General features: G+C 39.7%; 1 protein-coding gene, 1 long non-coding RNA gene and 1 pseudogene across 2 annotated transcripts in view; 1 reads left to right on the forward strand and 2 right to left on the reverse strand.

Annotated features, from left to right (window-relative positions):
* Positions 1 to 17,005, forward strand: part of LOC110185378 (uncharacterized) — a 348,293-nt gene that overhangs the window by 45,042 nt on the left and 286,246 nt on the right. The gene's annotated exons all lie outside the window — the stretch shown is intronic.
* Positions 1,969 to 9,237, reverse strand: LOC147642667 (uncharacterized). The gene is made up of 3 exons (XR_015273163.1): positions 9,132 to 9,237; positions 8,861 to 9,063; positions 1,969 to 2,008 (listed from the first exon to the last, which is right to left on the reverse strand). It is a non-coding gene; the product is annotated as an uncharacterized LOC147642667 (long non-coding RNA).
* Positions 9,277 to 9,846, reverse strand: LOC147642668 (uncharacterized; annotated as a pseudogene).

Genomic DNA, 17,005 nt, shown 5'->3' on the forward strand with positions numbered 1-17,005 from the left:
CTGTAGGCACAAAGAGGAAAAATATGTGGAAAAGTATTTTATTTATTATTAAAAACAGATCTCTGGCAATTTGAATGTTTAATTTATTTTTATACCCTCGCAGGGTATTATAATTTCAGTCAGAAGTTTGCAACGCAGTGAAGGAGGCACCTCCGACTATATAAAGTATATATATTCTTGATCAGGATCAACAGCCGAGTCGATCTAGCCATGTCCGTCTGTCCGTCTGTCCGTCTGTCCTTCTGTCCTTCTGTCCGTCTGTCCGTCTGTCCGTCTGTCCGTTTCTACGCAAACTAGTCTCTCAGTTTTGAAGCTATCTGAATGAAACTTTGTAGTTAGCCTTCTATATACTCTCACTCGTATATATGTCGGAACGGGCCGGATCGGACGACTATATCATATAGCTGCCATAGGAATGATCGGAAAATTTTTACAAAATTTTTTTTAACTTTTTCAGTTTTCAATAGAATTGGATCAAATTTGAGATATAGCCATTTTGCTATACTCTACAATTTTGCATACAATTTTATGAAAATCGGACTAATATATCGTATTGCTCCCATAGGAACGATCGAGAAATTATTACAATTAAATTTATAACCTTTTCAGTTTTCAACTGATTTTCATCAAATTTAAGGTATGGCCATTTTATATTAGTCTTAAATTTCGTGTCAAATTTCATGAAAATCGGAAGACTATATCATATAGGTGCCATATAAACGATCGTTTGATGTAGAGGGAAAATGCAAATCTGTGAATGTAAAACTGCAAATATAATATGTATAGGTGAATACAATGAAAGCAGGTATTACTTCATTGTTTTTTAACACAAATATATATCATTTATATTGTATGGTTTTTATTCATAGAAGTTCTACTTGCAAGGGTATATAAACTTTGGCGTGCCGAAGTTAGCTTCCTTTCTTGTTATTGTTCATATTTTTTGTTATACATAAATATTATTATGAATGTCAAATGTGCTTGTAATTATTTGGAGCAAAATTGGTATTCGTGTGATACTGGAATGTATAAATTAAATAAGGTTTAATTTGTGCGGATGAAATAGTGTACATTTTTCTTTTGTATATGGGCAATTCTCAGGTGTCGAATGCGACATTCGTACATATTCAAACTAAAAAAAAACATGTGCCAAGACTTTATTTTAATTTTACAAAATTTGAAACGTATAGCTATTTGTTAGCACTATAATTGGTGCTAAGATCGATTTTAAGCCCTTGTTAGTTTTAAAAATATTCACTATTATGTACTGCATTCGCACGCGACAAAAACATTTGCAAGAAACCAGTTTAAGCTCTGATTTCAGCGAAGCATGAGGAAAAATTGTAATGCAATAAATTTTAATTAATTATGCAATAAATTATCTTAATAATGTATTTTGTTTGATTTTAAAATATTAAGCAGTAATTTTTTAAATTCTATTTTAGTCCCGGTCGCAAGCCACATTTTGGAAAGCGATAATTCAAACTAAAACTCTAGGAATATTGGTGATCGCATATGTCCCTTTGCACTTTATATTAACTCTTTGCATTCTTTGTATGATATTAGAAAGCAAAAGTAAAAGCAAAGTGCTTTTGAGATTGGCTTCAAACCAAAATATGCCATTTTTTATGATTTTTTTTTTGATAAAAACAACATTACGTGTTTGACATAGAGTTTTTTTTAATTTATTTTAGAAAATGAAAAATTCTCTGTCTTGATCAATATGTAGCGCTTGCTCGGTATAAGATACTTTTTATTAGCGCCATCTGTTGGTCTATCATATGTCGAAAGGCGGCTTTGCCAGTGTAGCAAGCGTAGGTCGGCTAGGGCACGAAAGATCGGGCGAGAGAGCAACAGAGGCATTTGTCAACGGTCTCCCCGTTTCCCCCACTTTCACATTGGGTTACCGCCACTTTTCCGGCGTCATCTTCCAGCATTCTATTTTTGGCTGCTGAAGTGTAGTGACTCCTATATTTGGCGAATAATAGCTAAAAAATTGGCTGAAAGCCTAAAAGTAGACAATACAAAATATATTTGAAACTTGGAAAAAACATGGAATTAGCTATACGCCTATGGAGCGGATTACTTGACAATTGATTGCAATCGGCAGCTTTGCCTCGATGTGAACACGAAAACAAAAAACACGCCAAATAACAGAAAAATCACCAAAATAGCAAATGAGTGTGTAGGTTGTTAGGCAGTAATTAAAAATTATTTGGATAATTTAAAATCCTCAGTCCTGGAATGTATGAGTGCAGGTGCTTGTGCACGCTGTAGGCACAAAGAGGAAAAATATGTGGAAAAGTATTTTATTTATTATTGAAACAGATCTCTGGCAATTTGAATGTTTAATTTATTTTTATTGTTCATATTTTTTGTTATACATAAATATTATTATGAATGTCAAATGTGCTTGTAATTATTTGGAGCAAAATTGGTATTCGTGTGATACTGGAATGTATAAATTAAATAAGGTTTAATTTGTGCGGATGAAATAGTGTACATTTTTCTTTTGTATGTGGGCAATTCTCAGGTGTCGAATGCGACATTCGTACATATTCAAACTAAAAAAAAACATGTGCCAAGACTTTATTTTAATTTTACAAAATTTGAAACGTATAGCTATTTGTTAGCACTATAATTGGTGCTAAGATCGATTTTAAGCCCTTGTTAGTTTTAAAAATATTCACTATTATGTACTGCATTCGCACGCGACAAAAACATTTGCAAGAAACCAGTTTAAGCTCTGATTTCAGCGAAGCATGAGGAAAAATTGTAATGCAATAAATTTTAATTAATTATGCAATAAATTATCTTAATAATGTATTTTGTTTGATTTTAAAATATTAAGCAGTAATTTTTTAAATTCTATTTTAGTCCCGGTCGCAAGCAACATTTTGGAAAGCGATAATTCAAACTAAAACTCTAGGAATATTGGTGATCGCATATGTCCCTTTGCACTTTATATTAACTCTTTGCATTCTTTGTATGATATTAGAAAGCAAAAGTAAAAGCAAAGTGCTTTTGAGATTGGCTTCAAACCAAAATATGCCATTTTTATGACTTTTTTTTTATAAAAACAACATTATTTACGTTTATGCGTGTTTGACATAGAGTTTTTTAAAATTTATTTTAGAAAATGAAAAATTCTGTCTTGATCAATATGTAGCGCTTGCTCGGTATAAGATACTTTTTATTAGCGCCATCTGTTGGTCGATCATATGTCGAAAGGCGGCTTTGCCAGTGTAGCAAGCGTAGGTCGGCTAGGGCACGAAAGATCGGGCGAGAGAGCAACAGAGGCATTTGTCAACGGTCTCCCCGTTTCCCCCACTTTCACATTGGGTTACCGCCACCGCGACAAAACTTCGGAAAAGTATTCGCCAGTGTTCAAAGTGCGGAGAATACAATTTTGGTTATTGGCCACTGAGCCGCGAATAGAAAGGTGAGCGTACAGATAGGGAAAAGCGTAGGCAGCTTGAACTTACTTAAGAATTTTAAAGGCTGCAGTTTGTACCGCTCGAAGGCCCGAGGAGAGGAGAGGGGCTGACAAGAAAACGACGCCGGCGCAGCTTCTTGGATCTTTTAAGCGCCTGGATCTGAATTCTAGGAGGAGGACTTCCCCGTCGCCCCGCTCACCAGAGCTGGGGAAAAATATTATTTTTTTATTTAATTTTATGGGGTTGAAGCATAATTAATCGCCGAATTCGCCCCTTGGCGAACAGCTCCAGAGAGCACGCTTAAGCAAGAGAATTCGGTAGCAGTCATACGAGCTTTTATGCCAGAGTCGACGTAGGCGGAGGCTTCGGCAAAGCATTGCAATTAGTTTAATGTAATTCTTTCGGGCGTTTTGAACTCGCCGCCGCAATGCGATCCCGGCCAAAGTACATTTAATTCGAGCCCCATGCCTCATCGCGACGAACAATTGTAAAGAAAAAGGGAATTTTCGACCCCCATTTTGTTCCAGTGTCAGTGAAGAAAATATGGAAAATTAGTGTAGTGTAGAAAAAAAATATAAATTTTAAGTTAGGTTACATTTTGGAAAAAATGCCAAAAAAAAAAAAAAATTATGTAAAATGAAATTAGGCATATGTAAAGAGCAATGTGCGGCAAAGAGAAATATTAATTCGTTGCATTCCGGTAAAAATTAATGAAAAAACAGCGCGGGCCGAATGCGTCATTTTCTGATAGTTTCCCCCCCATCTCCGTAGTCTCTTTTAGGGATGTGAATTTCTTTTTTTTGCATGTGTCATTTTCTGATACATAAGGCTATTTAAGCTGAGGGCTTTTATTCTTCTCCAATTCTAATTATTATTTTTGTTGCTGCAACATGTAGATTGAACCTCAGTCAGCGTAATTAATAATTTCCTGCAACTTGCCCAAAATTGTTTTGCCATTATTTTTATTAATGCCCGAAATCGAGTCGAAGGGCGTATATTTATTTATCCTTTGTATTCTAAATTTTAATGTTTAATTGTCTATATACGTTTTCTATTTTAAGTAATGAATTTATATTTTTCTAGTTCTAAATAAAATTATTATAATGTTTTAAAATGTCGAGTATTGGCCGCAGCTGGCATGCGTTGTGATGTAGGGTAGCACTTGTTGAAGGGGTCGCTCAAGCTATATAGCTTTGAGGATGAGAGCGACCATAGGAAGGGTGGGCAAACTAGAGCCTCCAGATCACCAGGAGTGCTAAAAAAAGTAAAGCAAGTAGGCCGAAGAGAGTTCCATTTTTCCTCAACTTTTATTTATGTGTTGTCTGTTTCTCTGTCCCGGTTTAAGCTTGTTGTAGCACGCATTCATTTCTGTTTAAAATTATGCAAAGGCAATCCGAGATCCGAGCAAAACCATCACTCCCGTAGCCGACGAGCCGAAGCCGGAAAAATATCTTGCGTGCGCTTCGATCTCGAGCTAACAACTTGCCTGTGACATTTGTTTTGAGTGTAGCAATTCGTTACAAATGTGACCAATTTTGTTATGTAACCATGTTAAAAATACTCGTTTTTAAGCAATTTTAAGTTTTTGGCATCGGTGGACCTTTCTGAGAATTGCCCATATATAGTGAAATGTATTTTTTTAATTTTCACAAACGGTGGTTTATTTATTTATGTACTTTATTCATTTGATTCAGCTTAAGACTAATTTAAGGGTAATCCAGCTGCAGCTATAGGTCTACGTCTCGGAATGGCGACCCAATATATCGTGGTACGTGACACTGCGTAAGCGATGACAGGTCCTCCACCAATTGGTTCGTCCCATTGCAGTACACTTGTCAAATATTCTTAAAAGTTTTACTCAAGGAAAACTGTTACCGGCGCTACCAGCCCAAGTGAATCATAGATTCTAGATAGTTTCGAGAAGAGTTCTCGTTTTGTCGGTAATATCGTCATTTTGCATTCATTAATATTGAGATACTTGATGTCCTTTATGGGATTCCATTTAATACCAAACATAAATCCGTGGCTGATTTGTTAAGGAGTTGATTTAAAAAAAAGCCAACTAATTTGGGTTTTGCAGAAGCCCCGTTGTTGAATAAAACTTCGCATTGTGGGCAAGATAAGGGAACGAAAGAAATCTGTAGATAACCTTAAAAAAAAAATTAAATCAAATTTTAAAAAAAATCCTTTAGTTTAAGTTTGGCTTAGTTTCGATATTAATTTGGTGGACTTGTATGGGTTTGGTTGTATTATGAGCATACGATAATTTTTAGTCGAAGATGTATACAAATTACTGTTAGGAGTTAGAAGTTCATGGAAGTTCTCAAGCCCTCTATTTGATTTCGCTGATAAAGCACATTGAAGCGGCGAACAAAGAAAAGGAGGAACAACAAATATACAGTGTCTCTCCTTTCCAAACAGTTGTAAAATAAGGAAAATGCGAATTTGTTCAAATTAAAAACTGTAAAACTAAAAAACTGATACTAATGGAGAAGTTGTAGATCAATTTTGATTTTTTTGATAAATTTGTATTTATTATTATGACTGGAATACCTGTGTCAATAGTTAGTTCAGGGAGAATAAAAAATTAAAGATTACTGCATTATTATAACTTTTAATTAGCCGAGTTACTCACATGCATGGCTCACATCATTTGTGTGATGACTACCGTGAATTAAATTTAAATGTGGCAACAAACAAACAAATAAGACAAAAATCAATTTATATCCTTAAAAAAAGCCAGATTAGTTATTTTTGACATGCAGTTCTCAATCGAATTACTCACCATTGCAAGTTCTCGCGGGAACGGTGCCATTTTTTTTTTCATAAAATCATCAACAAGTCTCATGTCATTAAATACATTAGCAAAGCTGCTTCACCTGCCAGATATCATTTACAATCAGTAAGTCGTCAAAATGTCTACCCCATAAATATTGTTATATAGACAAGTAAACTTGCCTACCTATACCTAAATAAGTAAGGTAAAACCGGAAGACCCTCTTTCGGGGCCACGCATAGGGCAGTATGGCCCTTAGTTGTCCGGATGTTGTTTAGTAAGGACCTGAAGATTTTACGCGGTTTCACTCTCCTTGAAGATAAAGGTTTTATGTTCTTAGGAAAACGGGGACATTTTTCGTTCTGTCGCTCTTCTGCCTGACGCCTTCCTTTGCAAGTTTGTCTGCGGTCGTCTGATGTCCTGGTGGCTGGAAACTCAGTAGATCCGCACTGACGTTGTCGTGCTTACGACAATCAATGCCTTCCTGCTTGCCAGAACATTTTTAAAACCGACCGCTGACGATTGCATGGATGTAATCGCCGCTTGGCTGTCTAGAAACAGGTTTACCGTCTCACGTGGACGGTCTATTTTCTGCGCAAGCTCTGCCGCCTTCCTGATGGTGAAGACTTCCGCCTGGAATATACTGCAATGGTTTAGTAGCTTATACGACAGCCTCATCTTGGGGGGTATAGTATATGCCCGCTCCGAATTCTCCTCCCATCTTGGAGCCGTTAGTGAAAATATTGAGGTGTCCAGCATGGTGCTGAACCGTTTTCCAGTCTACAGGTCTCATGAATGTTGATGTTTTCACATCCGGGCAAGTTCTAGGCGTCATGTAGTCAGAAACACTGCTCATGGTTCGACAAATTGAACTGTCGACATACCGGCCTTTTGTCGACATGCTTCCAAGCGCTACTAGGAGTTGTGCAGGCTTTTCTGCGGTGAGTTGTGCGTAGATGTCCAGGGGATCTATTCCAAGTATCGTCTCTAGAGCTTTTGTGGGGGTTGACCTCAGCGCCCCAGATATGCAGAGCATTGCCTGCCGCTGGGTTCTCTCCTTAAGCTTTCTGTAGGTCCTCTTTTCCATGGCTTGCCACCACACTAAGACATCGTATAGCAGAATCGGACGCACCACCGATATGAAGACCCAGTGCATCACAGCGGGTGAGGGGCCCCATGTGCTGCTCTTCTTGGCTGCATATAGCGCAATGGTGGACTTTTTCACCCTCTCTATTACATTGGGTTTCCATGCCAGCTTGCTGTCCAGTACAGTGCTCAGGTATTTGACTTGTGTTTTCGGGGTCAGCCTGGTTGTATTTATTTTTAGGGGGATCCATGGCGGTACCTTGTATCTCTTAGTGAAGAGAATGAGGTCCGTCTTATCCGCATTGATGCTGAGTCCTTGTCCGTCCACTCACATATCTCCCTGAGTGTTGATTCTATGATCGAGCTAAGGGTCGATGGACATTCTCCCGTGATAATTATGCTTATGTCTTCAGCATTGGCTGTTATTCTTGGGGCCTTCCTCTCGAACTTTCTGATTAGGTCGTCGATCACTCATAGGAGGGGGCGACAGGTCTCCACCTTGCGGCGTGCCTCTGTGCGCTCTTTTCACCATGGAAGCGGTGCCCCAATCCGATTCTACCAGTCGACAACTTAGTAGATTTCCAATCCAAAAGTTAATGGCGGGGTGCGTGTTGAACGCTCCTAGGCGCTCCTGCGTTAGTGCTTACATTATTGAATTCCCCGGATATGTCTACAAAGACTCCGAGCGAGTATTCCTTGTTATGGTGGGCTCTCTCAATGGTGGCTACTAGCGAATGCAGCACCGTCTCCACTGATTTCCCGTTTGTATATGCGTGCTGATTACTTAATAGTGATCTGCCCACATCGTTTCTGATGTAAAGGTCCAGCAGCTTTTCAAGCGTCTTGAGTTGAAAGGAGGCGAGGCTTATCGGCCTGAAGTCTTAGGACTGACGTGGCTGCTCTTTCCTGCTTTAGACAGGAAGACAATCCTCGAGGTCCTCGAGGTGCTGTTAGGGCCTCTTCGCTGCCCTCAGTCCACTGCCCATCGTCGCGTTTGAGCTGACTCTGTATGGTGGGTTGCTTTGAAAGCAACTTCCGTAGTCTAGCCGTTTCTGGGGCCGTCTCTATGTTGGAGCAGAAGTTTCTCCAAGAGCTTCTTTGTACCCTGCGTATTTCCTTCTTGTCGTTCCTTAGCAGGATTTTTTATTCTTCGTTGATTAAATAATAATTAAAATCGGGCATGATGCATGATATGCACCTAGTAATTCCTTTGAGAGGGTCTCTAAGGACTTTTCTTTTTCTTCATCGGACTTTACGGTGCCCGGACTAGTCGCGAGTTTTCGAGAGATTATATCTTAAAACTTCCCCCAGTTAGTATTCTGGGGGTTCCTAAGGACTGTTGGTATTTTAGACTGATCGAGTTTGCATTGGAACTGTCTGTACCTGTGGTTTGAAAAGGGTGGTATCTCCAGGACCTTCCAGTCTGATACCATTGTACTTTGTCCCGCTACGAGTGTTATATCTAGCAAGTTGTACGAGGTGGGGCCAACAAAGGTGTGTTCCTCCTCCACGTTTGCTATATATATATTAGTAGAAAGAATAATGTCTAAAAGTGACCCACCTGTCGTTTATGTCGGGGCTTCCCCATACGTTGTAGTGCGTATTGGCGTCTGCACCTACGATGAGTTGCTGGTCCTTTGAGCCGGGATCTACCAGACTTCTGAGTTCTTCCGGTGGAGCTGGTCTATCGTTTTCCATGTAGCAGGAAGCCACCATTAGGCGCTTCTTCTTGCTTTCTGCAACACCACAGTCAGGTCGCTTGAGCTGTAATGAGACATAAGGTTAGCTTGAAGACCCTTCCGTACGAGTACGGCGGTTCTGTTTCTGCTTACCGATGGTGTGTAGAACGCGTAGTAGTTTGAGGATTTTAGTCCGGCGACAGCATTGCCCGAGGCAATTCATGGCTCTTGGACTAGAGCTACATCGGCGGACTCTTGCTGTATGGCAATTAGGAGTTCCGCTGACGCTCCCTTCCTCTTATGGAGATTGAGCTGCAGCCCCCTTTGGGATATGGGTACTGGGCTCAACTCCACTCGACGGGTTGACTACTATCGTCAGATCACCGTTTTCCTCCTCTTCTGACTTATCCAGCGTTAGTTCCTGGGCGGCGTCAACAATGGTTTCCAGACCTAGGTCTTTCTCCACCTCGCCTGCCTTCAGGGTGTGGTCATGATTATCCCCGGGATGGCGCTTTTTGAGGCGCAGGTAGACGCTACCCATACCCAACGCCATCTTCACGAATCTGGGATACAGGATGTCCTCTGCCTCCTTTTTAATCTAGAGGACTGCGCATGAACCCCCCGCTTTGGGTAACGGGATCGTAATGTGCAGTATCTTCCAGTCTGCGGTTGGGTTGTGGGGATTCTGACGCTGCAGCAGCTTCAGCGCTCGGTCGCCTTGGATAGCAATCGGGAGAGTACCTTCGCTTTTGGGATGGATGGAATTAGCTCCCTGTACACCTCCTCCAGCTTGGCCCCATCCCACAATGCTTCCATCCGGCCAACCGTTTGCGTCAGGGGAGAGGGTCACCAGGGGCTTTTCAGGCATTCAGTTCCTTTATCGATTGCTGCTCAGTTGGATTCTGTGCTGACGTAGTTCCGTTTCGGGATACTACGTAGAATTTCTCTAAAAAATCAAAAATATCTAGAGAACAGAATTCTATTAACATGAACTTAGTAATATATTTTCAAGAGTTTGTGTACTTTTTATGCATTATAATTTTGTTAGCTTATTTAACCACCGTTATTGATTTATTATAATTTTGTTGGTCAATCTGTAACAGAAGCAAAAATGGTTTAAAGACAAATTCATTGAATTAATAAGGTAAAAATTCGCATTAAAGTCAGCATGAATTTGGCTAAAAAGTCCAACTGGGGACTCTCTTCCCCCTTTTTGGTGAGTTCTACGCTCTCCAGGTCAGAGTCTCTGTCGATGACGGCACCCGTGCGGCATACCTTGGTCTGAGTTGTTGTGGTGATGGCAGTAGTGAAATAACTAGTATGATATGCTCACATCATGCTAGAGGTGTGACCGCTGGCGACACGCATAGAGGATTGCTCCTCTCCGTGCCCGCCGGTGGTAGCAGTCACCCCATACCCTAAAACTGGTGTATTTCTGGGGAACTACACTCATTTTTTTTTTACCTGCCGATAGGCTATATAACATTTTCGTCAATATTTTTGATGACTTTACTGATTGAAACTCTCTTTAGCAACAAAAACTAAACGGTAGCTATCCCCTGTAGAAATAAAGTAATCTGTATATTTCTCTCTGTTACAATGCACGCTATGTATAAGAAAGAGACCATACAGAATATATATTTTTCTTACTCTAAGGAATACAGAATAAGAAAATATGTATACTCATTTTTAGTTTACTTCTTTCAACTTCACACGGTCTTCTAATTTGTCGCATTGAATTCTTTCGCTCAAGAGGTTATGGGCCCAGGCAAGGGGAATTCAAGTTAGGCGGTTTGTGACCCGAGATTAAGAACAATGACTGCTCTTAATCAAATTGATAAGTTAGAGGAGACGAACTATGACACATGGAAAATACAGATGCGATCTGTATTGGTGCATTCCGTTTTGTGGACGGTTACGACTGGAGAACTAACTGAAACGAATGTTCCAGAAGGACAAGATGTTGAGACCTTGGACAGTAAGGCGTTGGCAACAATAACATTGAGTGTAAAGACATCTCAATTGACCTACATCAAGAATTGCTTGACGGCTGTGGAGACATGGACCAGGTTGAAGGAGGTTCATTAACCAAAAGGGCCTATACGAAAAGTACAGATATACAAGAAACTGCTCAACAACCTGATGGAGCAAGGGCAGAGCATGACGACCTATAATAAGTTTAAAAACACTGAACAGATCGGACTGGCCGATGCTGATTTTCTTCAAGCAGAATTACAGGTGACCGGAAATATTTATTCCGTGAGCAGTGCTGTAAAGAACAGGTGCAAGGTGACCTTTGACATAGAAAATGCCAAGGTGATGCAAGATGCAAAGATTGGTGACTTATACTTGTTTGAAGGTGGTCGAAGTAAATGTTTTGCCGTGTCAGTTGTTGATGGGATTTTGCTACACAAGAGATATAGTTATATTTATTTCTATAGTATGAAAGAGATGATATCTAAAGGGATAGTTCGAGAGATAGATAATATCCGGTTGCCAGAGAGTGTTATTTGCAAAACGTGTATGGTAAGCAAAATCCATGTCCAACCTTTCCCAGCAGCAGCAAGTAATCGGGCTAAGGAGCTTCCTAGTATTTTCTGACTTTCATTGACTATAAGTCCAGGAGGATTTCTGTTTTTCTGTGCAATCCAAGTTAATTGAGTTCAAGAATCTTGTGGAACAACAGACAGGAAGAGGGCTTAAGTGCCTGCGAAGTGATATTGGTGGAGAATTTGTCAATAAAGGGTTTGACGAATGTCTGAGGAAGCATAGAATTGACAGACAGCTAACAATAGCGTATACTTCCCAACAAAATGGAGTTGCGGAACGGGCAAATCGTACGCTAATAGAGATGGCAAGATGCCTTCTGTTCCAGGCGGGACTGGGGAGATAATTTTTGGGCAGAAGCTGTCAACACTTCAGTTTATCTGCGAAACCGCTCACCTACCAGCGCATTAGAGATTATGACTCCTATGGAAGCGTGGACAGGTAAGAGACCTTGTGTAAAACACCTAAAAGTGTTCGGATCTCTTGTAGTTGCTCTGGACAAGGGTCCGAGGAAGGGCAGCAAATTTCACCTTAGGGCAAAGAGAACACCGGCAGCTCCGATGAGAGCACAGATCAGTACAAGAGTGCTGAAGAAAAGGCTGAGTATGTCGTGGAGGAGGCATGCAGGGGCCCTGGTCGCCCTAAGATCATCCGCACTGGAAAACCTGGACGTCCTAAGAAGCAGTACAATATCCTAGGCACCCTTGTTGTGGACAATGTTCCGATTCCGTTAACTTGCAAAGAGGCGATGGATTGTACGAATGCAAAGGAGTGGTGTGAAGCCATGGCAAGAGAATATGATCCTCTGGTTGCCAACCAGACTTGGCAGATCACTAATTTACCCAAAAATCAGCGAGCAATTGGATGCAAGTGGGTGTTCAACATGAAGCGTGATAAAGATGGCCAAATAGAACGCTTCAAGGCTCGATTGGTAGCAAAAGGATGCTCACAGCATCTGGGTGTTAATTGCCAAGAAAAATTTTCTCGGTATGCCGATTGGAGAGTGTACGTTTTATTATAGCTCTTGCTGCGGAGCTCAAGCTACATCTTCATCAAATGGATGTGTGTACCGCGTATCTAAACAGCGATCTGAGTGAGAAGGTCTATATGAAGCAGCCGGAAGGGTACTCAGATGAAACGAATCTTGATAGGGCATTGCTGCTGAAGAAAGCAATATATGGTTAGAAGTAGTCAGGAAGGGCCTGGAATGAGAAGCTGAATAGCGTATTGGTGCATTTGGGATTCGTTGCTGTGACAACGAGCCATGTTTGTACAAACAGTGTGGAGAAGGTAATCTTGCACTGATCCTTGTATATGTTGAGATATACTTATAGCTTGTCAATCGCACGAGGATCTGCTGAAACTTAAGAGCAGCATCTCACAGTCATTCAAGTGCGTTGACAAAGGTAAGCTTAACCATTTCCTGGGCATGGAAATCGAGAGAGACGGCGGCCTCGGACCGATAACTGTGGGAAATACGCAATATATCAAGGACTTATTGCATACCTATGGGAGTGAATTTTGCAAGTCGGCGAAGACACCTTTGGATGCTGGTTTCCAAGTAGATTGCACAAGCCCTCAGGGCAAAAAGGTGGATCCTTCGTTTTATCAGTCCGTAGTAGGAGAGCTTATGTGGCAAGCTCTTACAACAAGGCCAGACACATTGCATTCGGTGTCAAAATTGGCACAACGAAATCAAAACACGCATGCTGAACACATGGCTGGCATAAGGCATATCTTAAGGTACCTCTCATTCACGATTGACATACCCTATCGGCAATGTGGTCAACCATTCTGTGGATACATGGATGCGTATGTTTATAGACATAGTAGCCTGTTCTTTGGGATTACTTCCAACATGTGACACGTTACATGAGGCTGATATGACTGAAGAAAGACCGTAAACGGTTAAAAATATTTCACCTTCAGTATATAACACAAATTAAGGTTATAGTTGTTTGGTGTAAAGTGGGAGACTATATCTTGTGAAAATAAAAAGTCACCAAACAAAGTTAATTCCAAAATGTAGAGGTCCTATGATAATTATTTAACTGTTAGAGGAAGATAGATATTTCATCAAGTCATTGAAGTACCGTCTGAATTTGGATAGTATTACAAGGTTTTAGATGATCCAGACACTGTTGCAAGAGACAGTATGTAGCGAAATAGGTAGTGCAACAGACAGTATATATGGACGTTGATGCACTACGGTCAGTACACTCAGGTGGCCCGTATGAAACTAGGCACGTGCCTGTTGGGTAGGTGCGATAGGAAATATAGAAAAGAGTACGAGGAAATTAACTGCTGGCGTGCTGCCAGATTACTTTTCTGCGTGTATACCAAGTGGGCTAGTATTAAAGCTTTTAGATTTGGAAAACTATCTACCTTAGAGATTAATATGTACAAATCATTATAATTTGCACACAATACTCTAAAAGGATCATGCGATTCAAAAAAGGTTCTACAGTGGTGCAACACTAAAGTTATATAGTGAAATGGCCGGACTCCGGGCGATTGCGCTCAGAGTGTGGAGTCGACAGTTTCTTAACTACGTGTGTTGTCCACCTGATATGGCCTGCAACTCGACAGTTTCTGTCTGTGGGAACTGTATGAGTTAACTTATACATTAATTGAGAGTGCGACTGTCACTTATTGACCGCCACTTATTTATTTCAAGAATTGTCTGTATGAAAATGTGAATATGTCACTTCCCTCCCGTTATAAAGGGTTACCTATGCTTAGGCTGGTATGTCAGGATATAATACAGGCAACTGGATTTGTGCCGGTTATTATTTTTATATCGCTATTTAATTCTTGACAATTTTGTGTAATAGTAGTTTCAGTAAGATTTCATGTAAGTATAATATTTGGTTCAGCATATTGAATAATTTCTATTTCCTTACTTATTGTTCACTTTATTTATTTAAAAAGAACGATCTGTTCTATTTCATGGTCATATCTCGAATGTACATTTAGTCTTAAATATGTAGTTGGCTTAGCTTAGTCTTCTGGGAGCGCAGTGGCCAATCCTTCTGAATCTAAGTATATATGGATAAGTGTCGCTGGCAGAGCAGCGGTTACTGCTTTTGCATAAACATATATATAAAGAGACCGGCGAAGAGCCGATCTGGAAGAGCGGAGGTACATATATGTATAGCTAACATAGTGACTTAGCTGCGCATGTCGAATGTGTCGATTAAGCACTATCAAGCTCCAGTTCACTCAACCACGATTATATTACCGAGCACTTCAGAACTGCTTGGGTCTTGTATTTGTTAATGCACATTGTGGCCAAGTGCTACAATGTGAGTGTAATATTATTAATGCATAACACTGAGTACAGTGTGCATTCAATATGTGAGCATACTACATTGGATTCTTGCGTTTAATTATATTTTGATTACAATAGTTATTAACTTCTTTATTGTCTTGATAGGGATAGGGATATGTGAAATAAGTAGTAATTCATTATTATTGTGATCAACCCAAGTTGAAGTTGTTGATAAAAAGTATATTTTGGCTGTTAATGTTTTCTAGTTTGTCGTAATTGATTAATTTTGGGTTAAAAAGCCCAAGACGTGAAAGTGCATGCCCATTTCTATGTCTTCTATGTACTCAATAAATTGGATGAGTTTATAAACAAGTATGTTTATACTATCGTGATTATTTACGCAGTTAGTAAGTTTCTGCATTCCTTCATTCACGAAGTTAATGACATCATTAAATTTATGAAGTTGGATTGAATTTTCTGCAATTGTTCATTGTTCATTTTTATACCCTTGCAGGGTATTATAATTTCAGTCAGAAGTTTGCAACGCAGTGAAGGAGGCACCTCCGACTATATAAAGTATATATATTCTTGATCAGGATCAACAGCCGAGTCGATCTAGCCATGTCCGTCTGTCCGTCTGTCCGTCTGTCCTTCTGTCCGTCTGTCCGTCTGTCCGTCTGTCCGTTTCTACGCAAACTAGTCTCTCAGTTTTAAAGCTATCTGAATGAAACTTTGTAGTTAGCCTTCTATATACTCTCACTCGTATATATGTCGGAACGGGCCGGATCGGACGACTATATCATATAGGTGCCATAGGAATGATCGGAAAATTTTTACAAAAAAATTATTAACTTTTTCAGTTTTCAATAGAATTGGATCAGATATAGCCATTCTACTATATTCTACAATTTTGCATAAAATTTTATGAAAATCGGACTACTATATCATATAGCTCCCATAGGAACGATCGAGAAATTAATACAATTAAATTTATAACTTTTTCAGTTTTCAGCTGCTTTTCATCAAATTTAAGGTATGGCCATTTTATATTAGTCTTAAATTTTGTGTCAAATTTCATAATAATCGGAAGACTATATCATATAGGTGCCATATAAACGATCGTTTGATGTAGAGGGAAAATGCAAATCTGTGAATGTAAAACTGCAAATATAATATGTATAGGTGAATGAAATGAAAGCAGGTAGTACTTCGTTGTTTTTTATTACAAAGATATATAATTTGTATTGTATGGTTTCCTATTCATAGAAGTTCTATCTGCAAGGGTATATAAACTTCGGCGTGCCGAAGTTACCTTCCTTTCTTGTTATCCTATCATTTTCATCAAGTGTGCCAAAAAGAAATTTAACAGATGAACCTATTATGTCGAATTGTTTCAAAAGATTTTGTAACAACATTGATTTTCCTTAAATTAATTCTTATACAGTGATGTTCATTCACAACCGGCACTTGAATTGGATTGCTTGAGAAGAGTAAATACCCTGCTGGACCGCGTGTCATCAATAGGCCTCTGTCATCATCATGGCATCAACGCGCCGACTGCGACTTCTACCGAATCGACCCTCTGCCGACTGCGACTTCTACTACGACGCTCTGCCCAAGATACAGTGACGGCGGTAGTCTAGACGGCAGTCGTCGGTAGTACCATGGCCCGGCCGTTGAGAAATTTCTTGATAAAACATCGATGAATTATTGATGAAACATCGATGTTTCATCCATGTTTCATCAACAATACATCGATGAATTGATGATGAATTGATGATGAATTGTTGATGCATTTGTTGATGAATTGTTGATGAATCATCGATTTATTGTTGATGAATTTTTATTGATGACAGCCTAGGACATGCCCATGATAAATAAATCAACAGTTTGTATGGCTTTTATCCTTTTGTACCCTTGCAGGGTATTATAATTTCAGTGAGAAGTTTGAAGGAGGCACCTCCGACCATATAAAGTATATATATTCTTGATCAGGAACAACAGCCGAGTCAATCTAGCCATGTCCGTCTGTCCGTCTGTCCGTTTCTACGCAAACTAGTCTCTCAGCTTTGAAGGTATCTGAATGAAACTTTGTTCCTTTCTTGTTCTTCTTGAATTGTGTTTTGTAGAAATGGGTTTCCCTATTTCGGTTAGTTATTTTGTAATGGTCTTCGTCAATCTTTTCTACGTTGTTACATGTCTTAAATGG

Source organism: Drosophila serrata, unplaced genomic scaffold (genome assembly GCF_035046125.1).
Source record: "Drosophila serrata isolate PLE 108 unplaced genomic scaffold, ASM3504612v1 contig_373, whole genome shotgun sequence".
In the NCBI taxonomy this organism is placed as follows: Eukaryota; Metazoa; Arthropoda; class Insecta; order Diptera; family Drosophilidae; genus Drosophila; species Drosophila serrata.